Below are 14528 nucleotides of genomic sequence, written 5' to 3'. Positions count from 1 at the left end.
AAATAACTCCTGCGAAGTGTCAAATGCAGCGGATGTGGTGCTTGTTGTAGTGCTGGTGGCTGCGGGAGATGAGGTGTTCTGTGTTAAATACTCAATCACCTCCTCACGATTTTGGGAAGTAATGGCACGTGCCTTCTTCTGAGCATTGTATTTTGGGGCAGGTCCGCACGAAATCAGAGCAAACACCACCTCGCACAGACCTGCCGGTGCCTGGTGGCCTTCCTCTGGGCCTGCCTCTACTTCTTCCTCTACCTGGTTTGTCCATTTTGTCCATCTCGGGGGAATGCTAGCTATATGCAGTGAGGTGGGTTCTCACTCAACACAACCGGTAGTTAGATGCAGTGAGGTGGCCAGGTGGGTTCTCACTCAACACAACAGGTATTTAGATGCAGTGAGCTGGGTTCACTCAACACAACGCTAGGTATATGCAGTGATGAGGTGGGTTAAGTATACACAACAGGTACTGGGTAGTTAGATGCAGTGAGCTGGGTCCACTGAACAGTGAAGGTACTTAAGATGCAGTGAGGTGGGTTCTCACTCAACACAACCGGTAGTTAGATGCAGTGAGGTGGCCAGGTGGGTTCTCACTCAACACAATAGGTATTTAGCTGCAGTGAGCTGGGTTCACTCAACACAACGCTAGGTATATGCAGTGATGAGGTGGGTTAAGTATACACAACAGGTACTGGGTAGTTAGATGCAGTGAGCTGGGTCCACTGAACAGTGAAGGTACTTAAGATGCAGTGAAGTGGGTTCTCACTCAACACAACCGGTAGTTAGATGCAGTGAGGTGGCCAGGTGGGTTCTCACTCAACACAACAGGTATTTAGATGCAGTGAGCTGGGTTCACTCAACACAACGCTAGGTATATGCAGTGATGAGGTGGGTTAAGTATACACAACAGGTACTGGGTAGTTAGATGCAGTGAGCTGGGTCCACTGAACAGTGAAGGTACTTAAGATGCAGTGAGGTGGGTTCTCACTCAACACAACCGGTAGTTAGATGCAGTGAGGTGGCCAGGTGGGTTCTCACTCAACACAATAGGTATTTAGCTGCAGTGAGCTGGGTTCACTCAACACAACGCTAGGTATGTGCAGTGATGAGGTGGGTTAAGTATACACAACAGGTACTGGGTAGTTAGATGCAGTGAGCTGGGTCCACTGAACAGTGAAGGTACTTAAGATGCAGTGAGGTGGGTTCTCACTCAACACAACCGGTAGTTAGATGCAGTGAGGTGGCCAGGTGGGTTCTCACTCAACACAACAGGTAGTTAGATGCAGTGAGCTGGGTTCACTCAACACAATGCTAGGTATATGCAGTGATGAGGTGGGTTAAGTATACACAACAGGTACTGGGTAGTTAGATGCAGTGAGCTGGGTCCACTGAACAGTGAAGGTACTTAAGATGCAGTGAGGTGGGTTCTCACTCAACACAACCGGTAGTTAGATGCAGTGAGGTGGCCAGGTGGGTTCTCACTCAACACAACAGGTATTTAGATGCAGTGAGCTGGGTTCACTCAACACAATGCTAGGTATATGCAGTGATGAGGTGGGTTAAGTATACAAAACAGGTACTGGGTAGTTAGATGCAGTGAGCTGGGTTCACTGAACAGTGAAGGTACTTAAGATGCAGTGAGCTGGGTTCACTCAACACAATGCTAGGTATATGCAGTGATGAGGTGGGTTAAGTAAACACAACAGGTACTGGGTAGTTAAATGCAGTGAGCTGGGTTCACTGAACAGTAAAGGTACTTAAGATGCAGTGAGGTGGGTTCTCACTCAACACAACAGGTATTTAGATGCAGTGAGCTGGGTTCACTCAACACAACGCTAGGTATATGCAGTGATGAGGTGGGTTCAGGGCCGGATTACCGACCAGGCAACAAAAGCAGTCGCTTGGGGCCCCATTCAGAGTCAAAGGGGCCCCATAAGCACATAAACCAGCCCTTGCCATCCTGTCAGCGGTGACTGGATAGTATAATGGTTAAAGGGACTCTGAGCAGTGCAGTAACTATGGAAAGATGCATATCATTTTAAAGCTCTCGTTCTCCTCTTTCCAATGATATATAAACTGCCACCCTATGCCTTTTAGTTTTCGCTATTTTTGCAATCGAAATCGTGGCCACGGGAATTTCGCAAAAATAGCAAAAACTAAAAGGCGTAGGGTGGTAGTTTATCTATCATTGGAAAGAGGAGAAAGAGAGCTTCAAAATGATATGCATCTTTCCATAGTTACATTGTATTACACAGGACGACTTTTCTCCAAAGTCGGAAGCTCGATTCAGCCCAATGCAATGACATATAAGGAACCCAGGGGGATATAATTACAAACATCATGCTGGTAGGAGTGAGGATGTAATTAATTAGTTGTGGGTATGCTTAAAGGCATACCCACAGGCACTGCTCGGAGTCCCTTTAAGGGCTCTGCCTCTGACACAGGAGACCAGGGTTCGAATCTCGGCTCTGCCTGTTCAGTAAGCCAGCACCTATTCAGTAGGAGACCTTAGGCAAGTCTCTCTAACACTGCTACTGCCTATAGGGCGCGTCCTAGTGGCTGCAGCTCTGGCGCTTTGTGTCCGCCAGGAGAAAAGCACAATATAAATGTTGTCTTGTCTTGTCAAATGATGCCGTGCGCTGCTGATTGTCTTCAGAGCCAGGCTCTCCTCCTAGGTCCCCCTCCTGCTACTGTGCGCTCTGCCGCTGCCCACTCCTCCCTCCCTTCCCACAGAGAACCACAGCTGCAGCAAGAATGATAGCAGCAGATGGCAAACGCTCACTCACCTATCCATGATCCAAGCGATAGAGATCCCGTCATCTGAAACCCATCTGTCTCTTCTACAGTGCAGCCGCTCGCTCTGAACTTCCTGATTCTCAGATCAGACAGGAAGTAGTAATAGTTGTAGTAACAGAGCGGCAGCACTCTAGAGGAGACAGATGGGCTCTGGATGACGGGACCTCTATTGCTAGGATCGCAATATGTGAATGTAAGTCATCTGGTGCTGTCATTCTCCCCCGCTGCGGCTGCCTTCTCTGCTGGACTATCGTATTCACTGGGATGGAGGCTGCATGGTGGCTGTCTAGTTTGAGAGGAAATCGGTTGTTCGGTGGTGGGGGTGGTTATGTAATTCTGTCTGGGGAACGGCTTTCGGTTTGGCGGTGTCCAGAGCTTGCTGCTATTGCCAGGCTGGAGATGCAGGGGGAAAGTGCTGCTGCTGTGATATCTGGTTCCCTCTTCACAGGGGTGCCCCAGCTCCTGTGTGCAAATGTCCCAGCCATTCATCTCTCACTCTGCATTTTGCCGCTGCTATTCCCTGCATTGTGCACCCACAGAGGAAATCGGGCTGTTGCCCATAGCAACCAGTAGCTCGGCTCCCCCGGTGTGTGCAGCATTGTTGCTGTGCAGCTGCATCTTCTGATTCTATTACGACATGATGGGGTGGGGGGCCCAAATCAGTTACTTTGCTTAGGGCCCCATTTAGCCTTAATCCGGCTCTGGGTGGGTTAAGTATACACAACAGGTACTGGGGTATATGCAGTACTGGGTAGTACAATGTGCAGCTCCCTGTCACACACACATAGGTAGTCACTGTATGTACTGGGCTGCTGGCAGTGGCACACACACTATCAATTAGCAATGCTGTGCATGCAACAAAAGTGTCAGTTTGACACACAGAAAAAAAAAAAAGTACAGGATGAGCTCTGACAAGAGCTATTGAGGGGTGCTATAAAAGCAATAACAATCAGCCAGGAGCAAGCTAAGCAGCCAAGAACCTAACTAATCTGTCCCTAGAAGAACAAGTCTGCAGCAGCTCTCCCTAGTCTGTCTAATAGCAGGCAGACGAGTGACTGTAATGACCGCCGGAGGCTGCCTTATATAACGGGGGGTGGGGCTCCAGGGCTTAGTGTAGCCTGAATGGCTACAACGTGCCTGCTGACTGTGATGCAGAGGGTCAAAGTTGACCCTCATAGTGCATTATGGGGCGAATCGAACTTCCGCAAAAGTTCGCCTGGTGCAGGCGAACGCGAACCCCTGAAGTTCGCCTGGAACCGTTCGCCGGCAAGCCGTTCGCTACATCTCTATTGAAGTCTCCAAGGATGATCCATCTGGGGTGTTCCACTGTTAGGCAGGATAAGTGTTCAGATATTTCCTTAAGAAAGGCTGGACCATTTTTTGGGGGGGCGGTATATGAGCAATATGTTGCTGTTTACTTCTGCTGACAGTTGGGCTGCAAGACATTCAAAGGTTTCAGTGGGGCCTATGGGCAGGGGCCTTATGTTCAAAGAGGATCTGAAGCATATGGCAACCCCCCGACCCTTGCGGACTTGTCTCTCACAGTGCAAGACTGAATAATTGGTCGGCACGGTTGCTTCAAGAGTTGGGCCTGCATGTTTCCCAAGCCAGGTCTCTGTCAAAAAGGTCAAATCAGAGAGCTCTATTAGGTCATGTATAGTTGCAGTCTTATTATTTATCGATCTGGCATTGCAGAGTGTAGCTGTGATTGAGCTTTTCTGGGGACAACTATGTTTTTTATACTTGTATCCACTCCCTCTCCTCCCCCTTCTGCTTTTCTTGAGTATCCCAAAGGATTTTAAAGCTGGCCATACACTGGCCCGATTTGCCGCCGATTCGACAGCAGAATCGATTACTGGGATTGAATCTGCTGCCAATCGTTTGCGCTAAACGCACCCGAAATCGGATCGGTCCGTCGATCGCACCGTGCGGGTTACTTCTGTCGATCGCCCGCGGGTAGGGAGCGCGTCACTAGCGGCGGCCGATCCGATACAGTTATACATTACCTGACGCTGGCTCCCGGGCATCTTCTCCGTGTCTTCTCCACATCTTCTCCGCGCTTTCTCTCTTGCTTCCATCCCAGCGTACATTAACTTCCTTTGTCACTCCAGTGACCAGGAAGTTCAAATAGAGGGCGCTTTATTTGAACTTCCTGGTCACGGAGTGACACAGTGTACGCTGGGATGCGGTGCGGGGTGCAGCGCGGAGAAGAGGACCCGGAGACAGCTTCAGGTAATGTATGCAGGGGGGGGGGGCAGGCGGCAGCGGCGGCTCAACAGATTGTGATCGGTTTCAGGCTGAAATCGATTCACAATCTGTTTGCAGTAAACGCAGCCATACGATCCCTCTCTGATCAGATTCGATCGGATAGGGATCTGTCAGCTGGTCGATCTTATGGCAAGTCGACCAGTGTATGGCTACCTTAAGAGGAGAGCTAGTGAGGTGTTAATTTGTAATTGATTCTTGGGAGGGCAGGCAGAGAGAATATCCTTTGATGAGTATTTGTATGTTGACATAGAGACAATAGACTTGTTTAGATAGCTTTTACTTCTGGAGTCCTGCTGAGATCAAGGGGGATCTGTGCAAACTCCTTTCATTCATACACAGAGTCGGATCATAGAATTATTTTAAGTAAAGTTCCTTGTTTTAGAGTTAGATGATAAATGATAACATAAATGTGGAAAATAGTCACTTGGTGCATATGCCTTGGACAATGTATACAGGATTACTCACAGGGTGGAGTGAGGGCAATCACAGGCAATCAATTCTTCAGAGAGGTTGAAGGTCTTGTTTCAGGTCAGCTGTTAGAAGGCTTGGTGTGTTCAGCAGTGGTAAACTTCATGGAGGATTTCAATCCAGTTTAAATCTCTGCCATCCAAAGTAATCCGTGTAACGATTGTGGAATTCTCTCCGTGATCAGCGCACAAGACGTGCGCTGACACTGCGGAAATCCTCCACAAGCGTATAATTTGAGGGAACCCAGCAAAAGGTGCAATGCACCTGTAGAGGGAAATTCCCATCGGCAGGTGGAGTTGTGGAGTGCAGAGGGACAGCTCCTCTGCCCTGCCACACACGCCAGACAGGAATTGCACGAAGGAAGAAACGCAGGGCAAGATCAAAGTGACAGAGGGTATGTGTGTCCACCAATCGCCAGACAGGAATTGCACGAAGGAAGAAACGCAGGGCAAGATCAAAGTGACAGAGGTGTCCACCAATCTAGTCGCCACCCTGCGACGATGAACACACAACCATGAAGAACAGGTGAGAAGGCAATCGCCAGAGATGGCAATTGCTAACAGCGACACAAGACTGAATAAGCACAGATGAGGAATGTATGTATGTCTACCAATCTAGCCGCCACCCTGTGACGGCGGACACACAACAAAGGAAACCGAGTGAGAACGCAATCGCCTGAGAAGCGATTGCGAATGAGATTGAGCAAAGGGACAGATTGTATGTGTGTGCACCAAACTAGTCGCCAACCCGCAACAAGTCATACACAACAGCAGATATGAAGTAGGAACGCAATCGCGGAAGAGGCGATTGCCAGAGGTGACACAAGGCTACAGCAAGGCAGAGCACGAGAGTAGCAAAGGCACAGCAAATCATACAATGAGAAGATAAGGAAAATAACGAACGCTAACTAAACGCAAACACCGCACTCATTCACATTTATGCGCGGTCTCCGCGTGTTAAGCACATCAGAGACAAGCACGCCTAACTAACCACCGACAGACAAACATGAAACAGAGGACGCGAGCGCTTGCTTAACGGTTACCTCACCGAGCCTCCCACAAGTGTTTGTAGCAGACAAGACGGATACACGAAAACAGGAATAAGTGAGAGAGACGGATCCATAGCGCAAGGCGAGTGCGATCCAGGCAAGACAGATTAGATGAGATAGCTGGTAGCAACCGCTGCTCCAGCTATACTCCAAGAACAAAGATCAGAACGACTTCCTGTCGACCACCGCTGGGACAGAACAATCGCAACAGACAAACAAAACAGATATGCAATCCTAACTGCACTAGGGAATCTGCCTAGTGCAGTCCCAAGAATTACTTTAAGCTAATCCTTAAACAATGAGCAAGGCTGACACTCCAGGAGTGTTTCACAGGACTAACCCTTATGACCAGCCCAGGTCTGTGATATCACATGGTATTTATAGTACAAACCTCTAGAGGATGTGGCTAGGAAATTTGCACGACAAACGTATGTAAATTCCCCAGCAGCAAAAAAAAGGGGCAAAACTGACACAAGGTCTCTCTTCCAGAGACCTGCAGAATGCAGACCTGAACAGTGGTCAAAAAGCTGCCTGCCTGCGCAGGCAGCTGAGCGGATCATTACAATCCGATTTTTCTGGTTGGTTGTAGTTGTAGCCTTGGTCGTGGTGGGTGGAATTCCTCTGTATTTTGGGTTCAGTTTCAACACAAATAGGTTTAAAGGTGCAGAAATCTGAGACAAGGTCTGGAGCAGCTTGAGAGAGCTGCAGCCCGGCTGGGCGCGCTCAGTAACAATGTCTATAGCATCACTCACCACACAGCCCTGCACACATGCTGGGTGCTAGGTAGTGTTGGGCGAACAGTGTTCGCCACTGTTCGGGTTCTGCAGAACATCACCCTGTTCGGGTGATGTTCGAGTTCGGCCGAACACCTGATGGTGTTCGGCCAAACTGTTCGGCCATATGGCCGAACTAAGAGCGCATGGCCGAACGTTACCCGAACGTTCGGCTAGCGCTGTGATTGGCCGAACGAGTCACGTGGTTTGGACCCGAACGCGCTCTGATTGGCCGAACGGGTCACGTGGTTCAGGTAAATAAATACCCGATCCACGTCATTTCTCCGCCATTTGTCTGTGGGTTTAGCTTTGGGTAGGCAGGCAGGGTAGTTCTCTCTCCAGCCAGGCTAGCCAGGGTCCCCCGGTCATTGTGTCGCTGCTGGGAATAGTAGTACACCGCTCACCCACACTATATAGCATTGTGTTTACTGCCACTCTGTGTCTCTCTGCTGGGAACAGTAGTACACCGCTCACCCTGTATAGCATTGTGCTCTGTGTCGCTGCTGGGAACAGTAGTACACCGCTCACCCACACTATATAGCATTGTGTTTACTGCCACGCTGTGAGTCTGCTGGGAACAGTAGTACACCGCTCACCCACCACTGTATAGTATTGTGTTTACTGCCAATCTGTGTCTCTGCTGGGAACAGTAGTACACCACTCACCCACCACTGTATACCATTGTGCTCTGTGTCGCTGCTGGGAACAGTAGTACACCGCTCAGCCACCACTGTATAGCATTGTGTTTACTGCCACTCTGTGTCTCTGCTGGGAACAGTAGTACACCGCTCACCCACCACTGTATAGCATTGTGCTCTGTGTTGCTGCTGGGAACAGTAGTACACCGCTCACCCACCACTGTATAGCATTGTGCTCTGTGTCGCTGCTGGGAACAGTAGTACACCGCTCACCCACCCACCACTGTATAGCATTGTGCTCTGTGTCGCTGCTGGGAACAGTAGTACACCGCTCAGCCACCACTGTATAGCATTGTGTTTACTGCCACTCTGTGTCGCTGCTGGGAACAGTAGTACACCGCTCACCCGCCACTGTACAGCATTGTGCTCTGTGTCGCTGCTGGGAACAGTAGTACACCGCTCACCCACACTATATAGCATTGTGTTTACTGCCACTCTGTGTCTCTGCTGGGAACAGTAGTACACCACTCACCCACCACTGTATACCATTGTGCTCTGTGTCGCTGCTGGGAACAGTAGTACACCGCTCAGCCACCACTGTATAGCATTGTGTTTACTGCCACTCTGTGTCTCTGCTGGGAACAGTAGTACACCGCTCACCCACCACTGTATAGCATTGTGCTCTGTGTCGCTGCTGGGAACAGTAGTACACCGCTCAGCCACACTATATAGCATTGTGTTTACTGCCACTCTGTGTCTCTGCTGGGAACAGTAGTACACCGCTCACCCACCACTGTATAGCATTGTGCTCTGTATCGCTGCTGGGAACAGTAGTACACCACTCACCCACCACTGTATACCATTGTGCTCTGTGTCGCTTCTGGGAACAGTAGTACACCACTCAGCCACCACTGTATAGCATTGTGTTTACTGCCACTCTGTGTCTCTGCTGGGAACAGTAGTACACCGCTCACCCACCACTGTATAGCATTGTGCTCTGTGTCGCTGCTGGGAATAGTAGTACACCGCTCACCCACCACTGTATAGCATTGTGCTCTGTGTCGCTGCTGGGAATAGTAGTACACCGCTCACCTGCCACTGTATAGCATTTCTGTACTGCCACTGTACTGCTGCCAGTCAGCGTGTACTTTAAGGATAAGTGAAATGAAGAAGAAATCCTGTGAAAGAGGGAGGGGCAAGGGAAGAGGTGTTTCCCCTGACGGTTCACGTACAGGCCCCAGTGAAGCACCGAAGAAAACCCACTCAATACCGCCCATGTTGTCCAGAAAATCAACCCTCACAAATCCAAAAGAACAGGACCAGATAATTAATTGGATGACCTCTCAAGCGTCCAGCAGTGGGTTAAGCAGCACCAGCACATCACGCACGAGGTCCGAGTCCTCAGCCAGTTACAAGGAGCCAGTGGGCACAAAGCTGACACAACCGGCAGCGACACCACGCACACAACTGCCAAATAACCAGTCCGAAGAATTTCCTCAGGACACAATGGGGTATTCGCAGGAGCTATTCCCAGCCCAACAAACTTCCACCTTTCAAAGGTCAATGGAACAGCCAGAAATTTTGTTCCCGGATTCACAACCATTTAGTGTGGGAAATGCACCGCGCACTGAAATGCAAGGCGAGTCCGAGGACTTTGAAACCCAAATCCCAGAGCAAGTTGGGCAGGAGGGGTTTCAATTGCAGGAGGTCGGCCGAGAAGATCTGGAAGACGACGTTGGAGTGAGCTGCGCAGAGGTTGTTCTGGGGTGCTTTACTCCATGGCGGCGGCCCACAATCACATATGACGAGTTTGAGGAGATGGAAGAGGAGGAGGGTATGGACAATGTTGACAGAGACCCAGATTTTATATGTGAAGGAGAACATCACCGTCGTAGCAGCAGCACAGATGAGTCTGTTGAAGAATCCACTGCTGCACGAGTTCGCCTTGTGCCACAAGGTAGGCGGCGCGAAATTTCAGGCACCACAAGCGTGGAAGTTCAAGTGAGACGCAAAAGAGGCGCAAACAGAAATCGCCAGCAAGGCAGGTGCTCCAAAGTCTGGCCTTTCTTTGAAGACTGCAGTGAGGATGGTACCATGGTGATTTGCAAGGTGTGCAAGACTAGTGTTGGGCGAACAGTGTTCGCCACTGTTCGGGTTCTGCAGAACATCACCCTGTTCGGGTGATGTTCGAGTTCGGCCGAACACCTAGTGGTGTTCGGCCAAACTGTTCGGGGTTCGCCCGAACTGCGGAATGACTAGCCGAACAGGGCCGAACAGGGCCCCTGTTCGGCCGAACAGGGCCCTGTTCGGCCGAATACTGCCCCCCTATGGGGTCGCAGGCATAAGGGGGGAGCATGCCCCGATCGCGGGGGGGGGGGGTCGGAAATTCCCCCCACCCCCTCCGCTAGCGCTCCCCCCTCTGCCCGCTTCCCCATACAAAAGTTTAATGAAGTAAAACAGTACCGGTCCGGTGCGGTGGTAGTGGGTGGCTGGCAGTGGGCGGCACTGTTTAGTGAGTGACTGAGGAGGAGGAGTCCGGAGAGTGACGCGTTGAGGGAGGCCGGGCAGCGGGCGGTTCAGCAGTAGTACCGTACTACTGCTGAACCGCCCGCTGCCCGCCCTCCCTCAACGCGTCACTCTCCGGACTCCTCCTCCTCAGTCACTCACTAAACAGTGCCGCCCACTGCCAGCCACCCACTAGTACCACCGGTACTGTTTTACTTCCTGAAACTTTTGTATGGGGAAGCGGCAGAGGGGGGAGCGCTAGCGGAGGGGGTGGGGGGAATTTCCGACCCCCCCCCGCGATCGGGGCATGCTCCCCCCTTATGCCTGCGACCCCATAGGGCCCCCAAAAGCGGGATGTTCGGGGAGTTCGGGGTTCGGCCCGAACATGCCGAACATCGCGGCCATGTTCGGCGAACTTTCCCGAACCCGAACATCCAGGTGTTCGCCCAACACTATGCAAGACCCGCCTGAGCAGGGGAAAAAATATTAACAACCTCTCCACCACCAGCATGACCCGCCACATGGTATCCAAACATCCCATTCTGTGGGCGCCAGGACAGGGTACCAGCAACACTGCCTCCCTTGGGGTCACCAGACTCACCACCAGACCCTCCTCAGCAGCAGCAGTAGCCCAGCCATTGCGTGGTTCACAACAACATTCACAAACATCAGACGACGCTGACACTGTCACTTTCCGGAATAGTGCTCTTGAGGTCTCCCAGTCTTCATCAAACACAACAACCAACAGCCGTTCAGTGTGCAGCCCTACAGTTCAGTTGTCTGTCTCTGAGATGTTTGAGCGCAAGAGGAAATTGCCAGCAAATGACCCCCGGGCCGTGGCAGTAACAGCCAGCATAGCCAAGCTTCTGGCCTGCGAAATGCTGCCATATCGAGTGGTGGAGACAAACAGCTTCAAGGGCATGATGTCAGTGGCCATCCCACGTTACGTGGTTCCCAGCCGCTACCACTTTGCGCGCTCTGCAGTGCCTGAGTTGCATGAGCACGTGGTCAGCAAAATAACCCGAAGCTTAAAGAATGCCGTTGCCTGCAAGGTTCACCTCACCACTGACACCTGGACGAGTGCGTTCGGCCAGGGTCGATACATCTCCCTTACCGCGCACTGGGTGAACCTTGTGGAGCCTGGCAGCGATTACTCACCTGCTACGGCGCGGGTGTTGCCCACGCCGCAAACAGCTGCACCGCTGTCCCTCCCACTGGATAACAACAGCAGCACCTACCTCTCTGACTCCTTCTCCTCCAACGCATCTCAAAGCTGTACCTCATCCGGAAACGCTAACCCAGCAGCAGTAGGATCGTGGAAGCAGTGCAGCACAGCTGTTGGCATGCATCAGCAAGCGTTGCTGAAGCTGATCTGCCTTGGGGATAAGCAGCACACAGGGGAGGAAATTTGGAGGGGAATAAAGGAACAGATGGATTTGTGGCTGGCACCGCTGGACCTGAAACCGGGCATGGTTGTGTGTGATAATGGGAGTAATCTCATTCGCGCTTTAAGGTTGGCTAAGCTGACACACATCCCTTGCCTGACGCACGTGATGAACCTAGTAGTTCAGCGGTTCCTGAGGACATACCCAGGCGTGGCCGATCTTCTGTTGAAGGTGCGACGAGTGGCCAAACATTGCAGAAATTCCAGTACTGCTTCGGGGGCACTCGCCAAGATGCAGGAGCGCTTTAATCTCCCCCACCATCGCTTGCTGTGTGATGTCCCTACGCGCTGGAATTCTACGCTGCACATGCTAGCCCGCTTTTGCGAGCAGAAGAGTGCAGTGGTCCAGTACATGACGGCGCAGTACCGAGGCGCATCCGGACAGCTGCCAAGCTTCTGTGGATCCGATTGGGCCAACATGTTGGACCTCTGCCAAGTCCTCCAAAATTTTGAGCAATCCACGTTGCTTGTGAGCAGTGACAACTCTTCAGTCAGCATTACCATACCACTGCTGTGTTTACTGAAGAAGTCAATGTTGAAAATCAAAGAAACAGCTGTCATGATGCAACTGGGGGAATCTGAAGGAGAAAACGATCAGCGTGATGGTACCAACATCAGGCCATCCGCCTCAGGAAACGCTGGCCCCAGCAGCTATGACGAAGAAGAGGAGGAGGAACAGCTGGATTTGGAGCAGGAATTTCCTGCCACCACTGACGAGGGCCAGAGCGGTGCACGTTTGACTTCCACAATTCAGCGCGAATGGTCAGCAGAAGCAGACCAGGAAGAAGGTGACGACTATGATGCATCACAACAACTATCACAACGCTCACAAGAGGATGATGAGGATTCTGGCAGGACTCTGGCACACATGGCTCAATTCATGCTAGACTGCATTGAACGCGACCCACTCATTGTGCGCATTCTGGACAACACCAATTACTGGGTTTATACCCTTCTGGATCCACGGTACAAACACAATGTTCCAAAACTGCTTGAAGAAAGAGTCAGACAGGTCAAAATGGAAAAATACCTGCAGGCCCTTGTGGAGACTTTAGAGAGGAGATTGACATCCTCCCCCTCCTCTAGCCAGTTGTACGCCGACAGACTGACTTCCGCAAACCCAGGACGACCAGGACGGCAGCAAACAACACAAGCCGCAGCTAGTGCCCAAAAGGGAATGGTATCGGCAGTGTGCTTGGAGTGGGAAAATTTTCTGACACCCATGCAACAGCCCACAGAACAGCAAGCGTGCAGTTCCACCTCCAACACCGATCGCCTGGAGAAGATGGTCAAGGACTACATGTCAGATGGCGTAGCTGTGTTGAACAATCCATCTGCACCCTTCAACTATTGGGTATCGAAGCTAGACACCTGGCACGGACTGGCAATGTACGCAATAGAGGTGCTGGCTTGCCCGGCAGCCAGCGTTATGTCGGAACGCTGTTTCAGTGCTGCCAGAGGCATCGTCACAGATCGGTGTATCCGCCTCTCCACAGAAAATGCAGACCGTCTGACTCAAATTAAAATGAATCAATCCTGGATTGGAAACGACTATGCAACACTCCTGGACCCCAACCAAGTAACATAAACAATGACCATCTGTGATGGGTTAGCGTTTCCGGTCCCTGTTTATTGAACCTCTTATCTGTATTACATTTATGACTGCATGGCGGTAAAAAGAATGCTATCCGCACGCTTATTGTCCTCATGCAAGGCCTGGGTTGCTGTGTCTCAAAGCGTGGCCTTCTCCTCCTGCGCCTCCTCCTGTTCCATCACGTGTGCTGCTGCTGGGTTAGCGTTGCCGGTCCCTGTTTATGGAACCTCTTATCTTTATTACATTTATGACTGCATGGCGGCAAAATGCATGCTATCCGCACGCTTCTTGTCCTCATGCAAGGCCTGGGTTGTTGTGTCTGAAAGCGTGGCCTTCTCCTCCTGCGCCTCCTCCTATTCCATCACGTGTGCTGCTGCTGGCTGGGTTAGCGTTGCCGGTCCCTGTTTATGGAACCTCTTATCTTTATTACATTTATGACTGCATGGCGGCAAAATGCATGCTATCCGCACGCTTCTTGTCCTCATGCAAGGCCTGGGTTGTTGTGTCTCAAAGCGTGGCCTTCTCCTCCTGCGCCTCCTCCTGTTCCATCACGTGTGCTGCTGCTGGGTTAGCGTTGCCGGTCCCTGTTTATGGAACCTCTTATCTTTATTACATTTATGACTGCATGGCGGCAAAATTCATGCTACCTGTGCGAAGAAAACAGACATTTCCCGCATTTAAAAGACAGTATTCCCTTTGAAACTTTAAAATCGATTTTCTCAAAAACTATAAGCTCTTTTTGCTAAAAAAAAAAATTCCGCTTGTACCCACTCCCAAGGTGCACATACCCTGTAAATTTGGGGTATGTAGCCTGTAAGGAGGCTTTACAAAGCACGAAAGTTCGGGCCCCTTATTGACTTCCATTATGTTCGGAGTTCGGCGACAACACCCGAACATCCAGATGTTCGCCCAACACTAGTACTAGGCTGTGTGGTGAATGATCCTATAGACAGTCATATGACACATGCTGGGTGCAGGGCTGTGTGGTGAGTGATGCTAT

The sequence above is a fragment of the Hyperolius riggenbachi genome, chromosome 7 (assembly GCF_040937935.1).
Source record: "Hyperolius riggenbachi isolate aHypRig1 chromosome 7, aHypRig1.pri, whole genome shotgun sequence".
Classification (NCBI taxonomy): Eukaryota; Metazoa; Chordata; class Amphibia; order Anura; family Hyperoliidae; genus Hyperolius; species Hyperolius riggenbachi.
Note: the sequence above shows the minus strand (reverse complement) of the source record.